This window comes from Petromyzon marinus, chromosome 39, assembly GCF_048934315.1.
Source record: "Petromyzon marinus isolate PM22_M1 ecotype Great Lakes invasive population chromosome 39, UKy_Petmar_22M1.pri1.0, whole genome shotgun sequence".
In the NCBI taxonomy this organism is placed as follows: Eukaryota; Metazoa; Chordata; class Hyperoartia; order Petromyzontiformes; family Petromyzontidae; genus Petromyzon; species Petromyzon marinus.
Window position 1 is genome coordinate 16193097 of NC_133705.1, and position 12923 is coordinate 16206019.

The window sequence follows — 12923 nt, forward strand, 5'->3', positions numbered from 1 at the left end:
CACCCTGTAGCTTAGCAATCACGTCATCCGGAGAGCGGCCAGCAGTAATCAGTATCGTGTCATCTTCAAAAAGATTTACCCTGGAATGATCCAGGTCAGTGCCCAAGTCATTGACATAAAGAGAGAACAAAAGAGGGCCGAGGATGGGACCCTGTGGAACCCCTTCTGTTATCTTAACACTGTTTGACCTCCAACCATCTGTGAATACAGTTTGGGTGTGAGAAAATAGGTATTTTTTTACCATTGTACTGCGTTTTCGGAAAAACCGAGGCAACTTAGTTTACTAAGCAGGGTGTTGTGGTCTACTGTATCAAAAGCTTTAGACAGGTCTAGAAAAAGACAGGCACAGTACTGCTTATTATCAAGGCTACTGTAAATGTGATTCAGAGAGTCTAATGCAGCAGATGTGGTGCTGTATTTTTTTCGGAACCCAGATTGTTTTAGATGTAGTAGATTGTTGGTGGACAGGAAACTGCTAATTTGGTAGGTCAATCATTTTTCAAAAAATGTCATCAACAGGGACAAAATTGAGATAGGTCGGTAGTTATTTGGATCATCTTTAGGGCCCCCTTTGTGAAGTGGACGGACATAGGAATGTTTCCATTCTAGAGGAACTGATGCTTCTTTGATGGACAGGTTGAAAATATGGGCTATAGGTGTGTACATTAGGTGACCAACAGTTAGTAGAGAAAAGACGGGAAAACTATCTGCTATGCTGGGTGTATGAGCTATGCTGGGTGTATGATCTATGGTGGGTGTAGGAGCTATGCTGGGTGTATGAGCTATGGTGGATGTAGGCGCTATGCTGGGTGTATGAGCTATGCTGGGTGTATGAGCTATGCTGGGTGTATGAGCTATGCTGGGTGTATGATCTATGGTGGATGTAGGCGCTATGCTGGGTGTCTGAGCTATGCTGGGTGTATGAGCTATGCTGGGTGTATGAGCTATGCTGGGTGTATGATCTATGGTGGGTGTAGGAGCTATGCTGGGTGTATGAGCTATGGTGGATGTAGGCGCTATGCTGGGTGTATGAGCTATGCTGGGTGTATGAGCTATGCTGGGTGTATGAGTTATGCTGGGTGTAGGAGCTATGGTGGATGTAGGCGCTATGCTGGGTGTATGAGCTATGCTGGGTGTATGAGCTATGCTGGGTGTATGAGCTATGGTGGGTGTATGAGCTATGCTGGGTGTATGAGCTATGCTGGGTTATTGAGCTATGCTAGGTGTATGAGCTATGCTAGGTGTATGAGCTATGCTAGGTGTATGAGCTATGCTAGGTGTAGGAGCTATGCTGGGTGTATGAACTATGCTGGGTGTAAGAGATATGCTGGGTGTATGAGCTATGCTGGGTTATTGAGCTATGCTGGGTGTATGAGATATGCTAGGTGTAGGAGCTATGCTGGATGTATGAGCTATGCTGGGTGTATGAGCTATGCTCGGTGTAGGAGCTATGTTAGGTGTATGAGCTATGCTGGGTGTATGAGCTATGCTAGGTGTATGAGCTATGCTGGGTATAGGAGCTATGCTGGGTATATGAGCTATGCTGGGTGTATGAGCTATGGTGGATGTAGGCACTATGCTGGGTGTATGAGCTATGCTGGGTGTATGAGCTATGCTGGGTGTATGAGCTATGCTGGATGTAGGCGCTATGCTGGGTGTATGAGCTATGCTGGGTGTATGAACTGTGCTGGGTGTATGATCTATGGTGGGTGTATGAGCTATGCTCGGTATAGGAGCTATGCTGGGTGTATGAGGTATGGTGGATGTATGAGCTATGGTGGGTGTATGAGCTATGCTGGGTGTATGAGCTATGCTGGGTGTATGAGGTATGGTGGATGTATGATCTATGGTGGATGTAGGAGCTATGCTGGGTGTCGGAGCTATGCTAGGTGTATGAGCTATTGTGAGTGGAGGAGCTATGCTAGATGTATGAGCTATGCTGGGTGTATGAGCTATGTTGGGTGTATGAGCTATGCTGGGTGTATGATCTATGCTGGGTGTATGAGCTATGGAGAGTGGAGGAGCTATGCTGGGTGTTGGATCTATGCTGGGTGTATGAGCTATGCTGGCTGTATGAGCTATGCTGGTTGTATGAGCTATGCTGGGTGTAGGAGCTATGGTGGGTGTATGAGCTAAGCTGGGTGTATGAGCTATGCTGGGTGTAGGAGCTATGCTGGGTGTATGAGCTATGCTGGGTGTATGAGCTATGCTGGGTGTATGAGATATGCTAGGTGTATGAGCTATTGTGAGTGGAGGAGCTATGCTAGGTGTATGAGCTATGCTGGGTGTATGAGCTATGCTGGGTGTAGGATCTATGTTGGGTGTATGAGCTATGCTGGGTGTATGAGCTATGGTGAGTGGAGGAGCTATGCTGGGTGTAGGATCTATGCTGGGTGTATGAGCTATGCTGGGTGTATGAGTTATGCTGGGTGTATGAGCTATGGTGAGTGTAGGATCTATGCTGGGTGTAGGAGCTATGCTGGGTGTATGAGCTATGCTTGGTGTATGAGCTATGCTGGGTGTATGAGCTATGCTGGGTGTATGAGCTATGGTGAGTGGAGGAGCTATGCTGGGTGTAGGATCTATGCTGGGTGTATGAGCTATGCTGGGTGTATGAGCTATGCTGGGTGTATGAGTTATGCTGGGTGTATGAGCTATGGTGAGTGTAGGATCTATGCTGGGTGTAGGAGCTATGCTGGGTGTATGAGCTATGCTGGGTGTATGAGCTATGCTGGGTGTATGAGCCATGCCGGATGGAAGCCGGTGATCGCTTCAGCGGTGCTGCCTCCCGTGCCGATGAGCGCCCGCCCCGTCTCGCGATGCGCCTCTTGACCCTTTGGCTGCCTGCCAGCAAGCTGCGTGAAGCTGTAAAGAGAACGGAGCGGGCGTGCCGCGTTAAACAACGCAGCGATGTCCCAGTGACATCGTCCATCAGGAGTCGTAGTCGGGTGAGATGATCCTCGCGACTCCCCATCGCATTTCATTTTGGCTGCAATAGTCGCAAGGTGGCTGTGCGCGGGGCGTGCGACGTGCACATTGCGATGAAGTACGGGTTGATGCAACGTCTCGTCGCGACGGGCGTGTGTCCCTTTTAACCTGGCGAGATGTTAACTACATCGCCTGGTGTACGGGAGGTCGTGGGTTCAAATACGACCCTGCCGCCTGCTGTGTATTTAGAGTCGGAGTGTCGCTCTCCCCGTGGTCGCGTCGATTTTTCTCCGAGTCGTTCGTAGTTTCCCTCCACATTTATAAACATCCTTTCGACTATTTGGCTGCTATACATTTCCACTTGATAAGCCGCTTCGTTGGGCTATCATTTGTGATCGTCAGGTTGCTTCTGAATAAAAATCGATATAGCTCAGTTGGCCTTACCTGGTAAAATACAACAAAATCCTTTTCAGTTTCATTTGTAGAATAGTTTAGTTAGTTGAAAGTTTAAGCTTGGCCTTGAATAGCGGCAGGGAGTCGACAGCACAGTAGGGATGGGGACAGCAGAGGAGAAGGAGCGACCTCCCTCTGTGCGAGAGTCAAGCGGCAACTCGTTGCTTCAACTCGTTGCTTCAACTCCCTTCCCACTCTCACGGTGCACGCGCCATCCAACGCGGTTATTGTGCGTCTTCTTGTACGACTTATACAAATTATATTCAAATAACATTTAACTTTTTTTTTCCGACCATAAAGAGCGGACAATCGTTCGTCCAAAAGAGAAACAATGCAAACGGCGCAGTAAAAAAAAAATCTTTAAAAAACACGTAAATGTGTTCCTAAGTAGAAATGTCGACCTACGATCGTGGCACGTTGCTCGCGATCCGCCTGCTGTGTGGTCTTCGTGCGCCCGCGCTCTCGAAGCACGGTGGGGGGGGCGAGGTGACACGGCCACGTGACGGTGGCTGTCGGTGGTGGTTGTTATTCGTGACGAGTACGACGGCCTTCAGCGCACGCAGCACTCGGACTCATTCCTCCCCAGGTGATTGACCAAGCGGCTTGCAAGGCGGCAAGCAGTCGCAGCAGTCGCAGCAGCAACACCCCAGCACGCGCGGCGCAGTCCCCGTGTGCGCGTCTGCTGCTTTCTGTCTGCGTGGGACACGCACGCTGCTGCTGCTGCTGCCGATGCTGCTGATGGTATCTCTCCCCTCCGTTCTGTTAATCTGATAACGTCTCGCCGATGGTGTTTTTCCTTTGCGTGTGTGGAAGTGAATCGCCACAGCTCAGAGATCGATGTCGGCGGCTGTGCGAAAGGAACACAGATGCCAATTTGTTCCAAGGGAGGCCCTGAAATAGGGAACAGTCTCCTTCTGCCGTTGCTGCTTTGCGTGAGCGTACAGCCAGCCTCATGTTTGGAACGAGTTCCTCCGGGACAATAACGGGAGGATTTTTTTCCAAGTCTATATATAAAAACTGAGAATGAACGTGATTGATAATGGGCTTTAATTGTGATGTATGAGCTACGTCGCAGCACGTGACACGGTTCCAATTCTGTACGTTGGTGTTCGCCACCGCACCATTAGTTCCATTGTAGTTGAAATAATTCACATTTTTATAAGTGTGCAGGAGAGCCACAATGAGTCGCATGACTCTTCGTCAGCAGCGTCCTGCATTGCGCTTTCATTTAAAGATGTTTTCAGAGAATTAACGAGGGTTTAAATCTATACACCCACCCAGCATAGCTCCTCCACCCAGCATAGCTCCTACATCCACCATAGCTCCTCCACCCAGCAAAACTCCTACATCCACCCTAGCTCCTACATCCACCATAGCTCCTCCACCCAGCAAAACTCCTACATCCACCATAGCTCCTACATCCACCATAGCTCATACACCCAGCATAGCTCCTACATCCACCATAGCGCCTCCACCCAGCATAGCTCCTACATCCACCATAGCTCCTCCATCCAGCAAAACTCCTACATCCACCATAGCTCATACACCCAGCATAGGTCATACACCCAGCACAGCTTCCAGACAACTAATTAAGTATGGGAAAATATACATTTTATGGATACGTTAACGAGTTAGTTTAACGCGTAGGCTTTCGCGGGTGGTGGAGGGTTACGAGGGTAATGACACATTTATGCTTACGCGATCTAACCCAAAAACCTTTATTATTAATACTTTAACTACCCTGTACAAAAAAATATAACACATTTGTATTCATAATAGCCAAATAGCGACTCTTACCGTTGAGTTGAAACACGAATGAGGTGGAATGGATGGCCAGCAGTTGAGTTGCACTGGCAGTATTATTACATACTTCAGGGGCATCGTTAATTATAATACGCTGGTTTTTTATACGCTAATTTACTGTGTCAGTCGTGCATAATAAAATGAGATGATAATTACAGGTGGAACTAATCACCTCCCCTCCCCCCCGGAGATTCGATGAGTTACAAATGAGGTTCAGGATTCATGACACCTGCTGCCAAACAGGATCGTGGCAGTGTTTACATTGTAGCGAATGGTAGCGCCTTTCGTGGGGCTGCGGTGAAGCAAAATCTCACAGCAGTCGAACACGCGATCATTGAAAAACATTCATTCTTTACACGTGTTATTAAATGCATGAATCGTTCCCCTATCAATCATTGCCGATCGATGAATTGATGGCATTGACGTCTGATACAGACGTATTTATATACGACATTCGTTTATTTATTGTATGCCGTGCCCCGACTCAAAGACGGTCACGGCCGTCCTTCCATTTAGCTCTGTCCATGAAATTACTCAAATTGCTTCTGTAACTTATTTCGCTGCCTTTCCATTCTGCCCACAACGTAGTGCCGGAATCAGCTAGTGCGGGGCCTGTAGCATATGCTACAAAGGGGTCCCAAATAAAAATAAACAGATACATATTAAAACACACCTTTTTTTACTTACATAGTTAAGTAATTGTATTTTTCCATTTGCAATACAGCCAGATAATACGACAAATCGCTCACCGTAAACACCAACTCGTTAATAAAAGTTGAAGGCAGTATAGTACTCTAGTAATAGAGCAAGTGCAGAATCACTGAACCGGAATTGATAGCTTGAAAGCCTTTAGCGCGGGGCCCTTGAAAGTGCGGGGCCCGTAGCATGTGTAGCTACTTGTGCTACTACGATAATCCGGCACTGCCCACAACCCTGAAGTCAAACTGGCTGGAGGCGGCGGTGTCAACTCATTGCTTTACTTCACCATGCTGTCCATACCTTTCCATCGCCCTTGCTTGAACCGCCAAAAATTGGGAATGATACACACAAACCAAGCCATGAATGGTAACACAACTCGTGAATAACTGAGGGCCCGCATTCGTGTGCATCCTGATTTACATCCGACAATGGCATTAAAACAAGACGCATAACACACTTTGTATCGTAAATAGTTGTTGATGCATCAGTAACAATCATAATAAAAAAATGCACTTGATTTAAACCGAGTTTGAGGATGAATTTTTTTCTGGAGAATCCTTACATTATAATTGTGATATTTGGACAATTCCATTCAATTAGTGTTTGGCTTCATATGGGAGGAAATCGGAGTACCCGGAGACAACACAGTCATTTGTCACGAGACCTGTAGAAGGTTTTTTTTGCCGTTCCAGTTTAGTTCCAGGTCATTTCCTCACTCGTAAGTGTGTGGCGTAAAGAGAAATCGCGGCGTCGTTACCGGAGCCCTCCGATTCAGCGCTGGAGAAATTAATTATCTCTGGCAGTGTCCGTGCCAGGGAGTGCCAGTTTAAAAGCCAATTTACATCTCTTTTTTCCCCTTGCATGGACCCACTTTCTGGTGGTCGCTACGCTGCTGCTGCACGTGGATGCCTGTAATTCAGCGCTGCGGTGGCAGCTGCAGCGAGGTTTGGTGGATCAGCACAAGCACAAGTGTTGTGAAACTCCCTTCCCGTGGACGTCGAGGAAGAGCCATACCCCTGGCTCGCCAACAAAAAATGTGGACTCAGCCTGTTCCATTTGTATGGGATAGAGCGTTTCCCCCTCGCGCACGTGGGTTTTCTCCGGGTGCTCCGGTTAACACCTTCACATATAGAGGACCGCACAGCTTGGGCAATGGCTCGCGCCGGATCATCACGTGGCGGCTGCCATCACGCTCGTCCAAGGTTCCTTCTCGCAGCTCCGAGTCATCCTCGCTGTCTCTCGTTCCACGAGAGCGAGCGAATACTGCGAGGCGACGGCGCAGTGTTACAAGTTGACATTATTTGGGATCTGCTCAGGTCAGGTACAGGGTCCAGTCCCACCGCCTCTTCCCCTCCGATTATCACGGTTGGCTACGTACGGTGCGAAAGAAGGTCAACCTACATGCATGCATTCACGTGCCGTGCCCGCCGTAATAGGGTCCCACCGATGCAGCAGAGGCCCCGCTAATGCGGCCTGGCACACCAGTTGCGGTCAGACTAACGACGGGGTCCGTGTGGCCTTGGGAAATAAAATAAAAACCCGCTCGGAATCGCGGCGCGATGAACGAAGCCCTCCGAATGGCCGTTTGCATACCTGGCGCGATGCAACTTGCGTTGTTGTGGCCGTAAGACAAATGTTTTCGTGTGGTTTTTTGTTTTTAAACGCTGCCTGTTGAGTTGTGGAGCGGTTCATCAATTCACGTTAATGGAAGAAAAACAAAAACATCACAAACGCGATGATAACCTGCGTGCTGACAATACGCCTGTTGCTTCATGGCCAAATAAAAAACAGATTTTGTAAAAACAGATCCCTGCAATACATGTCAATACAGGCCGTAGAGACCCTGCCTCTTTACGCTTTTGGCTTTACGCGTGCACTTGTGCAACCCACACGCTACTCTCCGTGGTTTCAGCCTGTGTTTTGTCACCGCCTATCACCGAATCGTTCAAACAAAAATTCGTTGCCAATTTCGGATTCCATACGTGCGTAATAGAAAGGGAGCACAAGCCACCTCATTTAGCCGAATTTGTTGTTGTTATTATTGTTGTTGTTGTTGCGGTAAATCTGAGAGCGAAATGGGGGAAGAAGAAAAAAATGAAAGCAATGAAGCTCCGGACAGCTCATATCTTTCAATCACAGGAATCTCATTGGTCTCTCGAGTGCACATCTCTCAAAGAGTCTGCGGGGCTGCTGCTTACAGCGGAGTGCGGGGACGACTCGGCCCAGCGTTGCCTGGGTTCGTTCCTTGGTGGCCGGAGGCGTCGGCGCAGAAGAGGCTCGGGGGGTAAAGACTTCAAAACTTCTCTCAGCTAACCTCAGGGCTACGCCCGGGCGCTATTTTGTGCATCTTGCCAGGTTCAATTAGCGTGGCCCCCTCTGCTAAGTTTAGTACCGCTCATGCATTCCACCAACTCCACTTTTTGAATTGGCTCCACTAAATTGGCCTGTGGCTAAAATCAAGACTAAACGCGCAACAAAGATCTCATCGTTTCGCAGAAGCTAAGCAGCCTTTAGCCTGGTTAGTTCTTGGATGGGTGGCAGTGCAGTAAGCGTCCAAGATGCGAGGTGTGGCCAATAAATTGCATCGCTCCACGTTCTCCAGTTTTCTCCCACATGAAGCAAAACAAACAAAAAACCGCTCGTTAATCGTTCTCCATTAGAGAGCACGCAGAGCGAAACGTCGGACATCGATCCGCACAACACGCGGGTAACTGTTCAAACCACACGCCCCAGAGAGCTGTACGGTCACAACCGCGATGAGTCCAGGCAGCGGCATTCATTGCCGTCCTTGCCCGCGGGACGTCCCGACTGCAGGGGATACCTCCTGGAAGCGTCTCGTCTCCATCCTTGCTAAAGGCCCTCGTGGCTAAATCGTTGGCGTCGCTATTTTAACGCTTCCGTGCGCACAAAATCAATCCCGTCGATGCGCAATATTCCGCGTTGCAGGCGGCTTATCTATCGTTCCCGCGGGTGGGAAATTTCTGCGATTGAAACGTCAATTGCAAGCACCGGGACACACGGGGAAATGACAATTGCAAGTCGATGGCGGCGGCTGCGTTGAGTGAGTGAGTGAATAACCCCGGAGTGCATTCAACCTGGGCAGCACCAAGTCAGCGGAACCCCTCTTGTTACCGGTCCTCCCCTCGTTCAACTCGGCCCGTACGCGCCTGCGTGGTGTGGGCCGTGTCCTGGCAACGTCTCCTCTCTCTCTCTCTGTCTAATCTCGACGCGAGCCGCGTGCGTCCTTGCGCAAAGACGTCGGCGTTCGTGGCCTTGCTTCCATTTAGCTCTGCCCCTGAAATCATGGTCCTCTAAGACCGCGTTAATAATTTATTGTGTAGCAAAAAAATGCGTCCCTGTGGAGTAAATGTTATTTTCTAATTGCTTATGCCTCAAAAGTACAGAAAATGGCTGTTATTCCCCACAAACTTTGCTTTTGTGACCAGGACAGTGATATTTTGAAATTGACCTATTTTCAATGAGAATTCCACATAGATTCAGTGCTGAGTAAACTTTGAGTAACTTCTAGAACATTCTAGAACTCTCCAGTAATATAAATAGTAGTATAAATACAGGTGCCTTAAGCCTACTCATTACAGTTTAGTTCCAGCTGCCTAAGTGGATATATCTGCATTTTTCTGAGATGGCATCAAGAGGCTGCTAGCATCCAGCAGACGCATTTTGCGATGTCTGCGGCCAATTTATCAAGACAAGAGCGAAAAAGTACTCTGTGGAAGCATCTGCTAAGATGTGTGAGGCCACGTAGAGTATGAATCCTTGCAGTCACGAAAGCTTCAAATCTAGAATGTGTGAGGCCTACAAGGCATATTTCGGCACGCCTGTTGGGAATCAAGACAAACCCTGGGGACCTCATTTCACCTGCAAGCAATGCAAAAAAAAACTCTGGAAGGTAAGATGGACAATTGTTGCTCGGAATTTAATGTTATAAAATTTGTTGAAAATTTTTAAATTGTAAAAGTTTTGGCTGAGAGGTCATCGGAGACTTCAAAATGGTGGCATTCCTGATGGGTCTCCAACGCGGTTTTACCAAGTTTGCCTGCTATCTTTGCCTTTGGGACAGCAAGGGCACGAAGGCGCACTACCACAGGCGGGACTGGCCACAGCGGATCGAGTTCTCTGTGGGGAGGAACAACGTCAAGTGGGAGCCACTGGTGGACCCCTTGAAGGTGCTGATGCCATCACTGCACATCAAGTTTGGCCTTATGAAACAATTTGTCAGAGTTGTAGATAAGAAGTCGGCAGCTTTCAAGTACCTTAAAGACTTCTTCCCTCAACTGTCTGAGGCAAAGGTCAAAGCCGATGTCTTCGTCGGACCACAGATAAAGAAGATCCTGGAGTGCAATGGATTCCCCAAGAAGCTCACTAGTAAGGAGAAAGCGGCTTGGGACAGATTTGTCGCAGTGGTTCGTGGCTTCCTGGACAATCACAAGGTCGAAAACTACGTGGAGCTGGTTGAGACTCTGGTGAAGAACTTCGGCACAGTGGGCTGTAGAATGTCCCTCAAAGTCCATGTCCTTGATGCTCAACTTGATCAATTCAAGGAGAACATGAAAGAGTACTCGGAGGAGCAAGGCGAGCACTTCCACCAGGATATACTGGACTTTGAACGCCGCTACCAAGGACAGTATAACGAGAACATGATGGGAGACTACATTTGGGGGCTGATTCGTGAAAGTGATTTACAGTATAATCGTAAATCTCGAAAAACTACTCGCTTCTAAATCTTTTGTCGTCATTTTTGTGTACTTTAGTATAAATACATGTTAATTTTGATCCATATGTTGTTTTTTTCTGACTTTATGTGAACAAAAAGATATAAATTCGCCCGTTTTCTCATTGAAAATAGGTCAATTTCAAAATATCACTGTCCTGGTCACAAAAGAAAAGTTTGTAGGGAATAATATCCATTTTCTATACTTTTTTAGGCATAAGCAATTAAAAAATAACACTTACTACCCAGGGACAAAATTTTTGTTACATAGTGAATTATAATCTATGGGCAATGTAAATACACTTGCAATGTAAAGTGTTATGGACAATTTTAGACTCTATCTACGTGCCATGTCCTCTCAAATACCTCAGCAATCATGGCTTCCCGTCGCATATTATCCATGATATTTACTCAACAGCTTGTTAACAACTTCAGTGCAATGTAAGCGTGTGGGTAAGGTTATTATATCTCGCTTTATGTCCATGATATGACGTCTTTTATTTTCGTTGCCTATAAGGGGGAGTGTGAATAGACACATTTTGGTGTTCATGATGTCGTGTCTTCGTTCGGAATTCCACAATTAGACATCGCGTGTTGCGTGGGTGAATAATGTTATTGAGTATTCGTGAATCGTCTTATTGCGTATAAATAATGATGTGGCAGACGTCAATGTTATCAATCCATCGATTAGAAATGATTGCCAATCTAACGATACATGCATGTAATTCGACGTGTTAAGAATCAATGTGGAGTTTTCTTGTTCAGTTATCACGTGGTGTACGTTATGGGTACACGTCACAACTGCGGCCACTAGAGGCGCTATCATTCACTACAATGTGAACAAGCCAATATCGTTGTTGAGTCCAATCGTTGATCCGGATTTGCAACGATTTTTTTGTAAACGGGTGCGCTGTATAAATCGTTCCACCCCTAATCACCATAAATTATCAACGTCCAATTTTATTCAAATTATGTGTTGGTGATGCTGCTGCTGCGTTGTCAGCAGTACACAAACAATAATAACTTCTCACAGGCACATTGGTGAATAACACGCTGTGTGTGTGGCCTTATAAGAAAAAGTATATATAAATAAGCGACGTTTTGGGCAATGGCCCATCTTCATAGCACATTAAAAACAAACATCACCCCCCCCCCTCCCAGTAATAACCAGGGCGGCCGCTGAATTCGAACCTCTGCATTGTCGCAGAGCAGAGCTTACACATGAATCAAATACAAAAACTCAGTCGCGATACAAACGAATGTAAATGATGTTTTTCATTTTTACTCCATGAGATACATGTTTCATAAGCCACGGCAGTAGCAGATGCAGATGCTCAATGCACAAATGTAAAATAAATACGTAAATATCCGCTCGCGTACGGTCACCACAAAGAACAGAACCGTGGATGCATATAACACAAGACCTGTGGGCCGATTCATCACAAATACAAAGGTGTCATCATCATCATCACGGGCGAGATGACTCACCCACTCCTCTCCTGCTGACGCAATCATACTGGCTCATCAACAACCTCGACGTAGAATTACAACTGCTGCTTTCAACATCGAAAGGAAAAGACATTGGTCAATAATGTAATTCCTCAATTGGGTACGTTATTTCAATCCTCAATTTTAGTAAGTAGTTTAATTCCTCACCGTATAATTCCTTGCCACATAATTCGCTTCGAACACATTTATTTTCTAAAATAGTTGTAGGTCAACATCATTGTAATTGGTGGTGGGGGGGGTGAAACAATCCATGTTTGGATATTTTTCGCGTGACAATTTTTTTCACTTCTACGAGCGAATTCAACTCCGCAAAAATTGTCCACAACCAAGGGGGCGCGAGACAACACCGGGACATCGTCGCCAGGGCCATCGCGGGAACAAAAGTTCCACAACCAGAATCATTCCAATTATAGCCACAACTTTACACCCGACAGCACCACCCCTTTCCGCTCTCCCGCCGTTCTCCTCTGTGCGCCTCCACGTGCGTGTGTCTACGTGTGTATGTCTACGTGTGTGTACGTGTCTTTGTGTGTGTGTACGTGTCTTTGTGTGTGTGTACGTGTCTCCAGTTTAACAGCGAAGGTCTCACTCCGAATCAGTCGAGCGGCAATGTCTTTTCATCGGTTGCGTAACGCTGTGTGGAAGCTACCTGGTCTGTGGCTCCGCACTAAGCTTCAGGTCTTCTCGGCCACGGTCATTCCCTCCCTTCTCTACGCTTGCGAAACGTGGACCCCCTTAATGGAGCATCTTCGCCGATTAGAAACATTTAGGCTGGCCTGCCTACGATCCATCCTGGGTT